The sequence below is a fragment of the Adiantum capillus-veneris genome, chromosome 10 (genome assembly GCF_014529385.1).
Source record: "Adiantum capillus-veneris isolate H3 chromosome 10, ASM1452938v2, whole genome shotgun sequence".
Classification (NCBI taxonomy): domain Eukaryota; kingdom Viridiplantae; phylum Streptophyta; class Polypodiopsida; order Polypodiales; family Pteridaceae; genus Adiantum; species Adiantum capillus-veneris.
The window spans coordinates 28095975-28109889 of NC_140940.1; the positions used below are offsets into that span (position 1 = coordinate 28095975).

General features: G+C 44.9%; 1 pseudogene across 1 annotated transcript in view; it reads right to left on the reverse strand.

The window, feature by feature from the left end:
• LOC147448603 (uncharacterized) overlaps positions 1-10681 on the reverse strand; it is a 315839-nt pseudogene extending 305158 nt beyond the window's left edge. Inside the window, exon 1 of the transcript XR_015189392.1 lies at positions 8079-10681. The product of XR_015189392.1 is annotated as an uncharacterized LOC147448603 (transcript). The remainder of the gene's footprint in view (positions 1-8078) is intronic.
• Between the last annotated feature and the right edge of the window lie 3234 nt (positions 10682-13915).

Below are 13915 nucleotides of genomic sequence, written 5' to 3' on the forward strand. Positions count from 1 at the left end.
TCGACGAACCCTCACGGCTCACGGACACCCCATCACCTGAGGACGGAATCTACATCAGGAAGGGGGGCATGTTAACCCTCACGGCTCACGGACACCCCATCACCTACGACGGACGTGTATTATGTATTTGGTAGAGTCAGGTACCGGGCTTGTCGGACCAATAGGAAAAGGGTAAGAGTGATCGCCGATGAGAGGCGCACTCTAACTGGGACATTCAAGGGATTAGTTGGCTAAGCATGGGCGCCCAAGTGTGAATGGGGTGAGCTCATATAAAAGTCAACTAAACCTAAAATTCACGCATTCTCTCATTTGTGCAATAGAAGAGTGCTCTTGCTCCATCTCCATCTCCATCTTCTTCTTCTTCACCTCCTTGTGTGTGTGTATGTGTGAGAGAGAGAGAGGGGGGGAGTGTGTGTGCGATCGAGCATTACGAAGGCACGACGGCGGCGAAGCGGTTGAGCGCGGCACGACTGCAGCTTCTTCTTCATCGCGGCGAGGAATCCACCACGAAGGCGAGCATAGAGCGGTGAGTGACACACCCTTTGCTCTCTTGAGCTTGCTAGTTTAGGCTTGTTGTGTGCTTAGAGCCATCTGTGGCTCGCACACGGTGTATCGGCAAGTCCTTTGCTTCGACAGTGCTGCAAGGAGCGCACACATAGTACTTTTGGTGGCCCGTAGGATTCTTGCCCGTCGTGTGCCTTAATCAAGCCTTGGAAAACTTTAACAAGACCCAATCGTTTTCTTTAAAGGCTTGGGCTCTTCTATGCTTGTCAGCAGCAGCCTTTTGCCTTTGCTGTGAGATAGAGATAGCATCCTTAATCTTTTGGAAAGATTCTTGTAGGTCTCGGCTATACTCATCTGCAGCGAAGATCTTCCCATGTACCTTAAGTAGCAAGGGACTTTTTGATCTTCCCTCAATTACCTCGAAAGATGCTTTTCCCGTGGAAGTATGTACATTGTTATTGTAAGCATACTCCACTAAGGGTAAGTACTTCTCCCATTGGGATCTTTGATCTACTTCCGTTACATAGGCTTTTAGTAGATCGAGAATGGTTAGGTTAGCTATTTCACTTTGGCCATCCGTTTGTGGATGATAGGCCGAAGAGAAGTTTAGCCTTGTCCCTAAATTCTCAAAGAGACCCTGCCAGAAATTACTGGTCATTCTAGGATCTCTATCCGACACTATGGACATTGGCAAGCCATGGTACTTGAAAATTTGTGAAATGAAGAGGGTTGCCATTTGATGGGCTTTGATAGTCTTTTTGACAGGTATAAAATGAGCTTGTTTACTGAACCTGTCTACTATCGTCCATATTCCCGTATTCCCATGGATATGCTCTCCCATGGTGAATTAGGGATTGGCAAGGGTTGAAGCAATCCAAGTTGCTTCCCTCTATCAAATTTTGTCTTTTGGCATACCACACATTTAGAAACATACTCTTGTATGTTCACTTTCATGGTAGGCCAATAGAAATATGTTTCAATTCCCTTTAAGGTAGACTGAATCCCTCTATGCCCCGCATAAGGTGGAGCATGAGATTCATACATTACTTTCTCACGTAGTGAGTTAGTAACGCATAGTCTATTGCCATAGAGAAGATAACCATCTTGTAAGGTAAATGGTTCTTCTTTCTTCCCTAATGCAAGGGCTGAAATCACATCTCTAAAATCGGGATCAATAGCATACTCATCTATCATTGAAGATAGATCATTGTGAGTTGCTATGGAAACCGCATTCACTCTCTACCGTCTTGAGAGTGCATCAGCTACTTGATTATGCTTGCCAGCAATGTGAGCAATATGAAAATGAAATTACGAAAGGAAATTTTCCCACCTCATTTGTTTGTCGGAGAGCTTGGTCTGCGTCATGAAGTACTTAAGACTTTGGTGATCCGTTCGCAGAATGAAAGGAGTCCCCAATAAATAGTGCTTCCATGAGTCTAAGGCATGTAGAACTGCAAGGAGTTCCTTTTCATATATGCCTAGAGCTTGCTCAACAGGGTCGAGCCTTCGACTCTCATAGCCTATGGCATGCCCTTCTTGCAGTAAAACAGCTCCAAGGCAATCACCACAAGCATCACATTGGACCTCAAATGGTTTTGAGAGATCCGGTAGTGTAAGCACAGGTTGAGCGATAAGCTTTTCTTTAAGCTTTTCGAAAGCATTGTTCTCCTTAGCAGACCATGTATACCTAACGCTTTTCTTTGTTAGGTCATGTAATGGTCCCGCAATTTGTGAGAACTTTTCTATGAAGCGTCTATAGTATGCACACATACCTATAAAGCTTCTTAGTTCATGAAGATTCCTTGGTTTAGGCCATCCTTTTATTACCTCTAACTTAGATGGATCCATTTGGATGCCATATTGAGAGATAATATGACCTAAATACTGAATCTCTTGCAAGAAAATTTCACTTTTCTTTCGATTAACATAAAGTTTATTCTCTCTTAAAACTTGAAATATTACCTGGAGGTGTTGCTTGTGTTCCTCCAATGAATTAGAGTGGATGATATTATCAAAGAACACTCCAGTGAAGGTTCGATGAGGCCTGAACAGCTTCTCCATCAAGCGCTTGAATGTGGCTGGTGCATTGGTCAAGCCAAAAGGCATGACAATGTATACATAAAGACCAAATGTGGTGCAAAATGCGGTCTTTACAATGTCTTGATCAACTATCCTTATTTGATGATAGCCACTTTATAGGTCAATCCTACTGAAGTAGGTCAATCCTTGTAGCTTATCAAATAGGTCTTCTACCTGTGGAACGGGAAACCTATTCTTGATAGTGATCCTATTTAGTGCTCTATAGTCGACACACATACGATATATGCCGTCTTTCTTTTGCACTAATAGCACAGGTGAGCAAAATGAAGATGAGCTTGGCCTAACCATACCCTTCTCAACTAACTCATGCACTTGCCGCATAATCTCCTCTTGTTGAGCTTGAGAAACTCTATAAGGAGGTTTGTTAGGCGGTGAACTTCCTGGAAGAAGTTCGATTGCATGGTCATCATTACCTCGTTTAGGAGGTAGCTCACAAGGGATGTCGTCAATAAAAACATCTTGAAACCCCTTGAGAAAATTGGATAACTCTAATTCCTTTTGGTTGCTTTTATTTTCTTTTGCTAAAGCATTAGGTTCATTTTGAGAGTCTTTAACAAAAATCATGTACACAGAAATAGAGCTCTTTATTGACTTGTTGAAAGCTGGTGTATGTACAATGGGGATAGTATTACCCATTTCCTTAGCATCTATATACATGTCTTTTTCCCTGAACTTAAAGGAGATTCTCCTTTCAGGAAATTTAACATCGGCAGCCAGGCGGTCAAACCATGGTGCCCCTAGGATTACATCCTCATGCTTGAGAGGAGAGATAAATAAGTCCTCTTTGTCCACATAGCCTGGGACATGAAGCCTCAATTTCCCAATTAACGGAGTGACTGAAGCTTCTTGCCCCTTGAAGGCACTATCTACAGGTAGGACATCTCCCATCTCGTAGGATTGTATGCCTAGCTTGGTGGCTAACTCCATAGATATAAAATTGTGAGTAGAACCACGGTCAAAGAGAATAAAAGCATCATGTTCTCTTACCTTTCCCCAAGCATGGCATAGAGGAGATCCTTTGTGGTGAGTTTGGTGAGTCTCCTCCTCTTGGATTTCAACCAAGGAAGCTCTAGGAGGATCTTGGCGGTTGTTCTTTTGGGGACAAGCGCGGTACGCATGCCCTTGTTCGCCGCACTTGAAACACCGATTATCCTTACGATAACGCTCAAGCTCGTCAGGAGAGATTTTATTCTTACCTTCGTAAACTCCCTTCTTATTAGCTTTGTTGGAGTTTCCCTTAGGAGACTTTTGGACATTGTCCTTCCCCTTAGGCTCATTGGAACCCTTGTTTTCCGGGGGCTTATTATTTCTTTTAGCCCCCGTTTGGAAATTGATTCGAGAGGCCACCATAGTATGGTGTATTACCGCCGATATGGTACGTGGCCTTTGGGAGTTGACATACTCCGCCATTTCTTCGGTTAAGCCCGCACAAAATTGTTGCTTTTGCTCTCCAAAATCCAACTTTTTGAAGACAGTGGCTTTGAGTTGTAGGTCCAAAAACTTGTCTACATATTTGTGGATGGATTCATTGGGGGAGAGCTTTAAGCTTCGCCATTCGGTGAGTACTTTGTCTTTTGCATCGGTGGCCAAAAACTGCTTCATAATGGAAGCTCTTAAAGCTTTCCATGTTCGTGGAGCTTCACCGTTGGCTCGTAGACTAGACCACCATTGTCTGGCGGACTTTTGAAAGTGCATAGCTACATGGCGTAGCTTAGAGGACTCCGTGAAGCCCTCATCTCCAAACGCCGCATCGAATTGCTAGATAAAGGCCAAGACTTTGTCCGTAGCACCAAAGTTGCCATCATAAGTAAGGAAAGAGATGCTCTTCCCTCCCTCTTTGAATTTCTTCAGCTTGGACGACCTCTTCCATGCGGCATAGGATTTCCTATGGCCTCTTCTTTATGATGGTTCAAAGGTTGCACCATCACTTTCTTCAGAAGGTGAAGAATTTGAAGAAGGTGGAGAAGAGGGTGACCTCTTTCTCGCCTTTTTCTTCTCTTGATCTTTGTCATCTTCACCATCACTTTCATAAGAGGAAGAGGATGAAGAAGATGGAGAAGAGGGTGTCCTCTTTCTCGCCTTTTTCTTCTCTTGCTTTTTATCATCCCTCTTTGAATTGTGGTGAGGAGAAGAATACGATGGTCTTCTCCGCTTTGGTGGTGATGGAGACCGTTTAGCCCGCCGTCTTCTTGGAGCCATCTCCGCCGAGGTGGCGGGAGACTCGCTTCTTTCTCGTTCCTTCGGTGGAGGCTCTTGAGTTCTCCTTTGGGAAGGAGATGCATCATCAAGAAGTAAATTCTTGAGCCCTTCATATGGATTCTCTTCTTCTTTCCGAATCGGAGAGAGACCTCTTTTGGTAGTCTCATAAGGAGGCTTCCTAGGTGTTCTCTCGTCATGGTGATGAGCTTGGAGAATCCCATGAGCACGGAGCTGCCGTTGCACTTCACTTTGGAGAGATGGATTGCCCATGGCTTGTTGAAGCCTAGAAACAAGATAGTTAACAAGCATTGAAGCATCATTAGTAGCTTGCTCATGAGCAAAATCAAAGTTATCAACATTAATTTCACTCTCTTTACTATTGTCAATCATTCTAACAACTTTTAGGTGTAAACTTTTTAGGTGTACTTTGGCACTTCAAGCCCTAGTTGCTACTCCTCTTTACCCCTTTAGAAAAAGCACTCAAGGTACGGTACTCGCGGCTCGAATACCATTAATTGCAAGGAATAGAAGAGAGGGTCTTTCGACACCAAAACAACACCGGCTCCTGTCAAGCTTCTAATAGCTCAATAGTGGTTAAGCCATAGGCAAGCCCCGTAGGACTCCACTATTAAGACCATAGCTCTCGACGGTGATGTCCCATTAACTGCACAAAGGCAGGCGCACTGCAAGGCTGAAAAATTCCTATTCTACTTACTCACAGGCAATAATACCAACCATTTGTAGCTAGCTTGAGGACCTCCCTTCTTGAGCAAGAAAAGAGAAACCTTGTGCTCTGATACCAATGTAACATTTGATGGCCTAATAACTTGTGTGTAGCGGAAATGAGCATGAACATAGTGGGCATTTCATTAGAATAGATTCCTAATGAGAATTACAAGAGTGCTTGGGTGGAGAGAGCAACAAAAAGCATAACACCTAGTTAGATAGCATCGACAATACTTTCAAAAGAGAGAGAAATTAAGCTAATGACAACAGTTGAGGACCGGATTTGCATGGAGCCGGTCCCCCCTCCAAAAGGCTTTGTATTATGGTTTCTCCCATCAAGAGAGACATTGTACAATACAATTCTTTGTGTTCCTTCAAGACTAGCTAGTGCAATGAAGATGAAAGCTTCATGCACTAAGCAAAACACTTAGCAAACACAACTTGAATTATCCCCGTTCTCAGACCCAAGACCTCACACACCTTCGAAGATGGTGAGAGCTAGCAGGGTATGAAAGTAGATTGAGAGGAAGAAGGAGTATCTTATGACAAAGATGTACATCTCCTCACATAATCACTCATATTAGCATAGCTTAGCTTAGTAATTAGCTTGGTAGAGGAGATGAGCATGCATTGAAGCTTGGCTCTTGGTTGGATTTGCATCCACATGCCAAGAGTGTGTTGATGTAGGCTTCTATCTCACAACCTTGGAGTAGGTGATGAGCTCTCCATTAAAGCTTGGGAAGAGATAGTCTTCTCTTTCTTCACACATGAGATTGTGTGAGTGTGTGTGTGATAATGCCTTGCAAAAATCAGTCCCCCCTCTCTCTCTTGGGCGAGCCCTCTTGCTATTTGCTCTTGCTGAGCCCTCATTGGCTCTCCCCAAGTCAAGCCAATGACTATTAAGCAACATAAGTGATAGCCTTCTGACATGTGTCCCCCTTTCCCCTTTTATGAGAGCTTTAGGTAATTAAATAATTAAACTAAACTCTCATTGGACCCCTTTGCCTCCTGGCCAATAGGAATCAGGCAAGCCATTGGGCTCCTGAATGCTCATTGGACCCCTTGTAAGACTGCCCAATAGTCTTTTAGGAGACTTAATTCTCATTGGTTTCTTTTATTAAATGTTTTTAAATTAGTTAAACTAGATTTACTCTAGCTTAATTCTCATTGGTCCACTTCAAGGGTCATCCAATAGAAACTGGGCACACCTTGTGGGCATCTGGCCTAGGGAGCTGACATGTGTCCCTCATTCCCTTTGTGTAAAGGGATCTTGTGTGTGTGTGTGTGTGTGTGTGTGTGTGTGTGTGTGTGTGTGTGTGTGTGTGTGGCTTTCTCTCTCATCCCCTAGAAGAAGGGCTCGCCCCCTCCCATGTAGGGATATGTGTTGACTTTGGAGAGCACACAAAGCATCCAATTCCCCCGAAGCTTTAACCCTTTGGACACAACCTTTGAATTTTGGAACCTTAGCATTTTGGAAGTCTTAATGGGCTGAACCTTAGGGTTTTTTTAGCCCATTGTTGCACATGGCTCTTTTGCAGATGGCCCCCCCTTTGGATCCCTATTTTCCCTCCTTTGGATCCCTAGTGTGGCCGGTCTGCTAGCTTAACCAATGTTCTAGCCTTTTCTCCCCTGGCACTTCCCCACATTAAATGATCAGTTTAATATGAGAAAATCATTTAGGAGAATTAGATATTGATTATTATGACACTGACTCTACAAATAAATAATACGAAGTCTATCGTAGGTGATAGGGTTTCCGTGAGCCGTGAGGGTTAACATGCCCCCCTTCCTTATGTAGATTCCGTCCTCAGAAGATATTGAGTTTAAGCTCGTTCGTCGAGGTGGAAGAGCATTTGAGATGAATGTCCTTAGCCTTGTTCAGTCACTGCAAAAATCAAACAACATTGGCACAGTAATTGCATTCTCATATACAATTAAAAAGCATATGCAGTTGTAGTCAAACAAATTGATTGGTAACATAATTTTAAATCATTTGTCAACAATAAACATTAAATTGTAATATAATCAAACGCATAAACAATTGTAAAGGTAAAAAACTAAACAAGTTCGGGATCGTTAATTTATCGATTGAAAGGCACTAAAGATTGATTATTAATACCATGAGTAATCTTCTCAATTTTCTCTAGTCAATTGAGTTATTTAATCACGAGAGCCAAGTATTTCATGTCCGAAGGCTGACTTGAGGCTATACCTAAAAGACCTTGTAGTTAGGCTACGATAAAAGGAATTCTCATGAAATCATCGCCTCACTTATTTACTTTTCTTTGATCCCCCAAAGTCTTTTCACATTGATTCAATTTTGATGTGTGTGCTTATTTTGTATGCCTTGGGTTTTTTGCTTTTCAAGGAAAAGCACCCACACTGGGAACCTCTAGGGCTCTATTACCATAGGCGATACATGTGAGTGAAGTACCAAATCAAGCTGAGATTTCGCTTCCATCTTAAGATTTTACATTGTGGCACTTTGATTTTTTTGTTTTGTTTGTTCGTTTTCAGCATTTTAAGTTTGTAACTTTGGGGGGTCATATCTTCAAACTTGTCCTGCGAGCTCTGATCCAAAGCTTCATTGTATTTTTCATGCATACACTCTTCAACTAGGACCACATCCTTGTTAACCGGGCTAACAGACTCTTGTACAGTGCCACACAAAATTGGAGGTACAAACTGAAACGAATGACCAGAATGGCTTACGAATGGCAAAGCAGCTACCTCTTTGACGCTTGAACTCCCATTTGGCTTTGTGGCATGACGCAACTCCATTGTCGAGCTATATCCATAGTCTGTCGGCTTCAACAAACCCATCTCTAGCTTCTTCTTTGCTTTCCTGCTCTTTGCCTTTGCCAAACAAACCACTTGCGCATAGTCCTCTGCACCACCACACTCGACCTTCTCTTTGATTCGCGGACGCAAGCATGCTAGAAACTGCTCTTACTTGAAATGGTCTCCATTTTGCACACATGTAACAGCAGCTAGTCTCTCCCAAATAGACTCAAATTTATCCAAAAACAAAGCAAAATCTTCACTTACATCCTGCTTTAGCTTGCTCAATTGTTCACCCAAGTCCAATGGAGAAACCCGCTTCTGAAAAGCTTCAACAAACTGTTTGCGAATCTCGCTCAACGACTGACGATCTGCAACCTTCAATCCTTCAAACCAGGCTTTGGCTCGTCCTTGTAGAACCAATGGTAGGGCCTTCAATTTGGCTTCATGTCCACAAATTCTCAACTGTAACAGGTATAGCTCCAGATCGAAAAACCAATCTGCAACCTCTTCTTCTCCAACAATCACGAAGTCAATATCATGCATCATATTCAGGATTTAAAACTTCACCGCGGAGCAATCAGTAGATCCTCTGTGGGGGCACCACTGATGGGATGGGGGAAAAGGATACAACACCCTGCACACGATACACTACCTCTCTATAGCCCAAGGTAATAGTTCGCACCCCTACCCACACAACTCACACACGCACACACTTTCTGCATAACAACCTTCACTACACAGCTCGCCTTCGAGCAATCACAGCTACACACACTCACACATGAGCACTTCAGCACAATAGATTCATCAACAAACCCTCAGATCCCGACACCAATGGATGCCTACAATTCCCCAACCTGTAAATGCACTCACACCAGGAGACGACACACGCCTCGACCACACATTACATAGCTCACTCAATCATTCTCTCTGTCCCTCTCTCTGCACAAATACACACAAAAAGGCCCAGAGCCAATGCTATCACGGGTGCTATGCACGAGACAAGATGCAGAAACAAAATGATCAAAATCGAGCAGTCACCACAAACCATAAAAAACCATGCATCAAAAATAGATATGCGGGTACAATGATGACATCACTTGGCGACCACTTCCATGCTATGTGATTGCCCTCTCCCTTTACGACCTGGCGGCTATGTGCCTTCACCCACTGCAACCCCTTTTTGTAGCTCTCCTCTTACACCTCCTATGACGCCTCCCTTGATCACTACCGTCTGCTCCTCCTCATTAGCCTCGCTTTTTGTACATGCCTTGGCCCTCCACCGTTGAATGTATGGTGCCCCCTTTGGATAGCTTGTCGAGGTGCTCTCCCTCTTCAAGGCCTCCCTAGTCGACAAACAAAAAAAAAGGCTGAAACTTGCCCCTTATTCCCTCTATATAGTACTGCTCTCTCAACTCCGCAAAGCCTGCATGGCCCAGCTTTCTTAGTGATCTTCTACCATCCTTAAGCTATCCATCAGTAGCACTCAACCACCCCTCTGTAGCCGACCTCTTGCATCCCTCACATCTCGTCATCGATAGGTCATCTCTTCAACAGTAGACATTCACCATGGCGCCACTCTTGGAGCACTCCCCCCTCATTCTCTACTATGCCAAGCAACCCCAAATGACCATGGGCTCCTTTCTCTTGTTTGGCTCCTTCTGATCTGCTCACGGCTCCACTCATCAAGAAACCATCTCCGACTTCTTCAACCCCGCTCTGTTCTCCATATGGTCGGCCCTCTGGTGGGCCTTCAACTTGTGATTCTTGAAGCTCTTCAACCCTAGGTTACTGTAGCACCACCACCTTGCAAGCAGTTCCCCCTTTGCATGCAATTGGCCCATGCGACCTCATCAAATTTTCTGTGGCCCTGACCTGCAGCCGACCCACCCTCTTGTCACTCCCTTGCCTAGCCAACCCCCTGGCGGCCTGTCTACTGCTGTATCCGGCCCCGCCACCTCTGGTGGCGCTCCCCAAGCAGCACCTGGTTCACTATGTAACGAGTTCCGCCCCTGATGGGCCCCCAGCTGGTCCCCCCAAAACCATCCAATCCGCCACCCCTCGCGTCCAGCTCTCCCTGCTCAGCCTTCCTTCATGCAGCAGATGGCGCTCTCCTTGGCTGCGCCTACTCCACGAGCTGCCCCCCTCCTGGATAACGGGCTCCTCTCCTCCAGATCCTTTTTGGCACTCTCCTACAGCAGCCCATGGAGGCTTTTTCTCTCACCTCTCTGTCGATCCCTTTCTTCCAATGCTCACTCCCACCTTTTGTTGTCCGTGGCGGCCCCTGAGCTCCCCGTCAACTGCAGCCCTCAGTTTTTTCCTTTGCAGGCGCCCCCCAGTTGCACTTCTCATGCCACCCTCTCTCTATGGATGGCGCCCTCACCTGCCCATTCATGCCGCCCCCCAAACACTCCCCCAGGTCACGTCCTTGAGTCTCCCTCTCTTCCTGGCATGCCACCCCTTCTATTCCTGGCCGCCATGCTTTCCATACAGGTGGCGTCAGCTTCTTGCATGCAGTACAGTAGTCGTCCTCCTTTTTTTTTTAAAGCTCAAAGCTATTTCTAGCTTACCTTTAAAAAAATCTTGCTTGCCGACCTGTCCCGCGCTCAGAATCAACCCCGACTTCCGAGGTCAAGAAAACTTATCATTTGCTCCTCATCATCCCCGCTTCAAGCTATGCTCAGCACGAAGCCTTATAAACAGAATATTTCTTGCATCGATGACCTTATGACCGCAGCTGGATATAACACTTTCCGCTCAATGTGTCCCAAAAAAAAACCATCCCACCGGGAATGGCATGACTATCATGACCGTTGACAAATTGGAGCCACCATTTTGTACACACTATGGCACAATCTGATAGAGGTATCCATCATTCTCTATTACCTTTGAGCATCTCGACCAATATGGTGGAAAGCCATCCTCGCTCTGCTAGAAGCCACATTTGGCATACACATCCTGGTCGCATTTATTCCAATCTGCATCTAGCACATGGCCAAGCACTTTGACACCTTACTGCATACTGCCATACACCTCTTGTTAGCACTCTCCTCGGTCGACATTTTCTTGGTGTACCAACGCTCCATCTAAGCTAGAGGTGCTAGGGGTGTCCTTTGAGCTAGATGCAATGTTGCTTTCTAGGGGTTGGCCCTCAGTGGTTGCTAAGTCAGGAGCACTTGATTGCTCTCTTAACAAGGATATTGACATAGGGGCTTTCGCTTTTAACTCTCTTCGTTGCTCCGCCTTGCGTAAGCTCTTGATTTCCTTTTTCCTTGCTGCAAGAATATACCGCTCAACCTCTTGCACTTCGGCAAAGCTACTACCATCAAGTAATATAACCTCAGAGAGGAATAGTTCTGAAGAGTCAGGGGGTGTAGTGAATGAAGTATTCACGTGCACATTCTCTAAGGGCATAGGGTCTACGTTGGTCATGAATGGAGAATCATTAGCTCCATGTTCGGACCGAGTGGCTCTACTAAAGGTTTCCTTCAAGCGGCTAAGCATGCTCGGCCCGGACCGCGGGCCCATGGCATGCATGTCTTGGCTTGAGCTATCGGGATAAGGCATTGGGAAACCCTCCATGACATCGTAGTCAGAGGAAGAGTCACTAGCCGCTATGTTCGGGTCTTGGTTTGTACTACCTTGGGTCCCCGCCGAGGGCCCGGAACCTAAGGTAGGTGGATATTGAGAACTCGCGTAAGTCAAAATTCTCTCTAGTTGCTCCGTCTCTAGCACACGACCAGAGCGCAAATGCATGTGCCTTTGACACCCTACAAGCATTGGCGAATAACCTCGAAGGTTAACCGCTTACTTTTTTAGGCATCCGTTTTTACCCTTTTTCTTTTTTTATATATTTTTAATGTTTTTTAATGATCAATTTTTTTTATTAAAGTGTGTGATAGCTCAAAACAAGCATAACACTCAGAGGGTCGCGGTGTGCTTTACAGCACAACGTTCGGTCACCTAAAGCTCCGTTGGTCCTCAAAAAAGTCGATTTTTAGCTACGTGTGAAGCTAAATTACATAATTTTAAAGGGCGGCTGAGGCCTGGGCCTGAGCGTGAGCTTGGGCTTGGGTCTGAGAGATATTCCCGATCCTAGTCCTACCTTTTTTTAAAAAAAATTTGGATAAGGTCGTCGCGACCTGCGCGCGAGCACACACATACTCTACCTACCTACTTACAACTAATACACCTACTGTTACACACTAACACACTTCATTAACTCTAATAGATTACTTCCTACTTACTGTACTTTACATTACACAGAACTAACAACCTTAATACTAATACCTTAGCACAGAGAAAACACAGTAACCTTTAATACATAGTAGCAACACAAAATCCTTCTTCTCAACACACACACCTTCCTTCCCTACCCTTCCTACAATTGAAATTGCACTACAAAAGAAGCACATAGTGCCATTCAAGCTTAGTGTATGGCATTCCCCGGCAATGGTGCCAAAAATGTGCGCGTCTGTTGCACGTGTCAATGCAAGGAACTTGCCGATACACTGTGTGCGAGCCACAAATGGCTCCAAGTACACAACAAGCCTAAACTAGTAAGCTCAAAGATGGCGATGGTGTGTCACTCACCGCTATACGCTTGCTGTCACGGAGGATTCCTCGCCGTGAAGAAGGAGCCGCCGCCGCGCCATGCTCAACCGCTTCGCCACCGCCATGCCGCTGTCGCAATGCTTGATCGCACTCTCTCTCTCACTCTCTCTCTCTCTCTCTCTCTCTCTCTCTCTCTCTCACGCATACACACACACACACACACACACACACACACAAAGAGGTGAAGAAGAAGAAGATGGAGATGGAGCAAGAGCACTCTTCAATTGCACAAATGAGAGAATGAGTGAATTTTAGGTTTAATTTATTTTTATATGAGCTCGCCCCATTCACACTTGGGCACCCATGCTTAGCCAACTAATCCTTTGAATGTTCCAGTTAGAGTGCACCTCTCATCGGCGATCACTCTTACCCTTTTCCTATTGGACCGACAAGCCCGGTACCTGACTCTACCAAATAAATAATACAGCATCCGTAGTAGGCGATAGGAATGTGCATGAGGGATAACAGGTAGTGATGTTTGTGAACACATTTAGGACCGCCGGGGTATTTTTTCCCTCACTACGAGGTTTTTCCCCCGTGCATTGTTTATATGCCCATCACTCTAGGGCTATCTATCTTTCCATTGCACACTAAGTAATACACTCTTTGATGTGTGCCTTAAGCTTACTTCATCTTCTCCAAGTTGTGTGTGTTTTCTTGCAACCCTAATTCCAACAAATAACACGGGATGAGTACATTACCTACTACTTATGGCAAGACACATAGATTTTCTTCCTTGCAATGAATTGGGTAGCAGAGGTGTTTCTATGAACCTCTGGCACTCAGCAAAAGTTGAAAACATGCTATTAACAAGTGCCTAACTCAGGCCAAGTGTTGCTTGAGCAGCTGGCTCTACTAGAACAACTGCCATGTTAGCAGTTTGTTTTTTGAGAACCCTCCAAAGCCAATGCTCTTCAGAAATCTAGAAACTTTTTGGTATCTTTTCCCTAAGTTCAATAAGTAAAACACATTATAGTCCCATCGTGTTCAC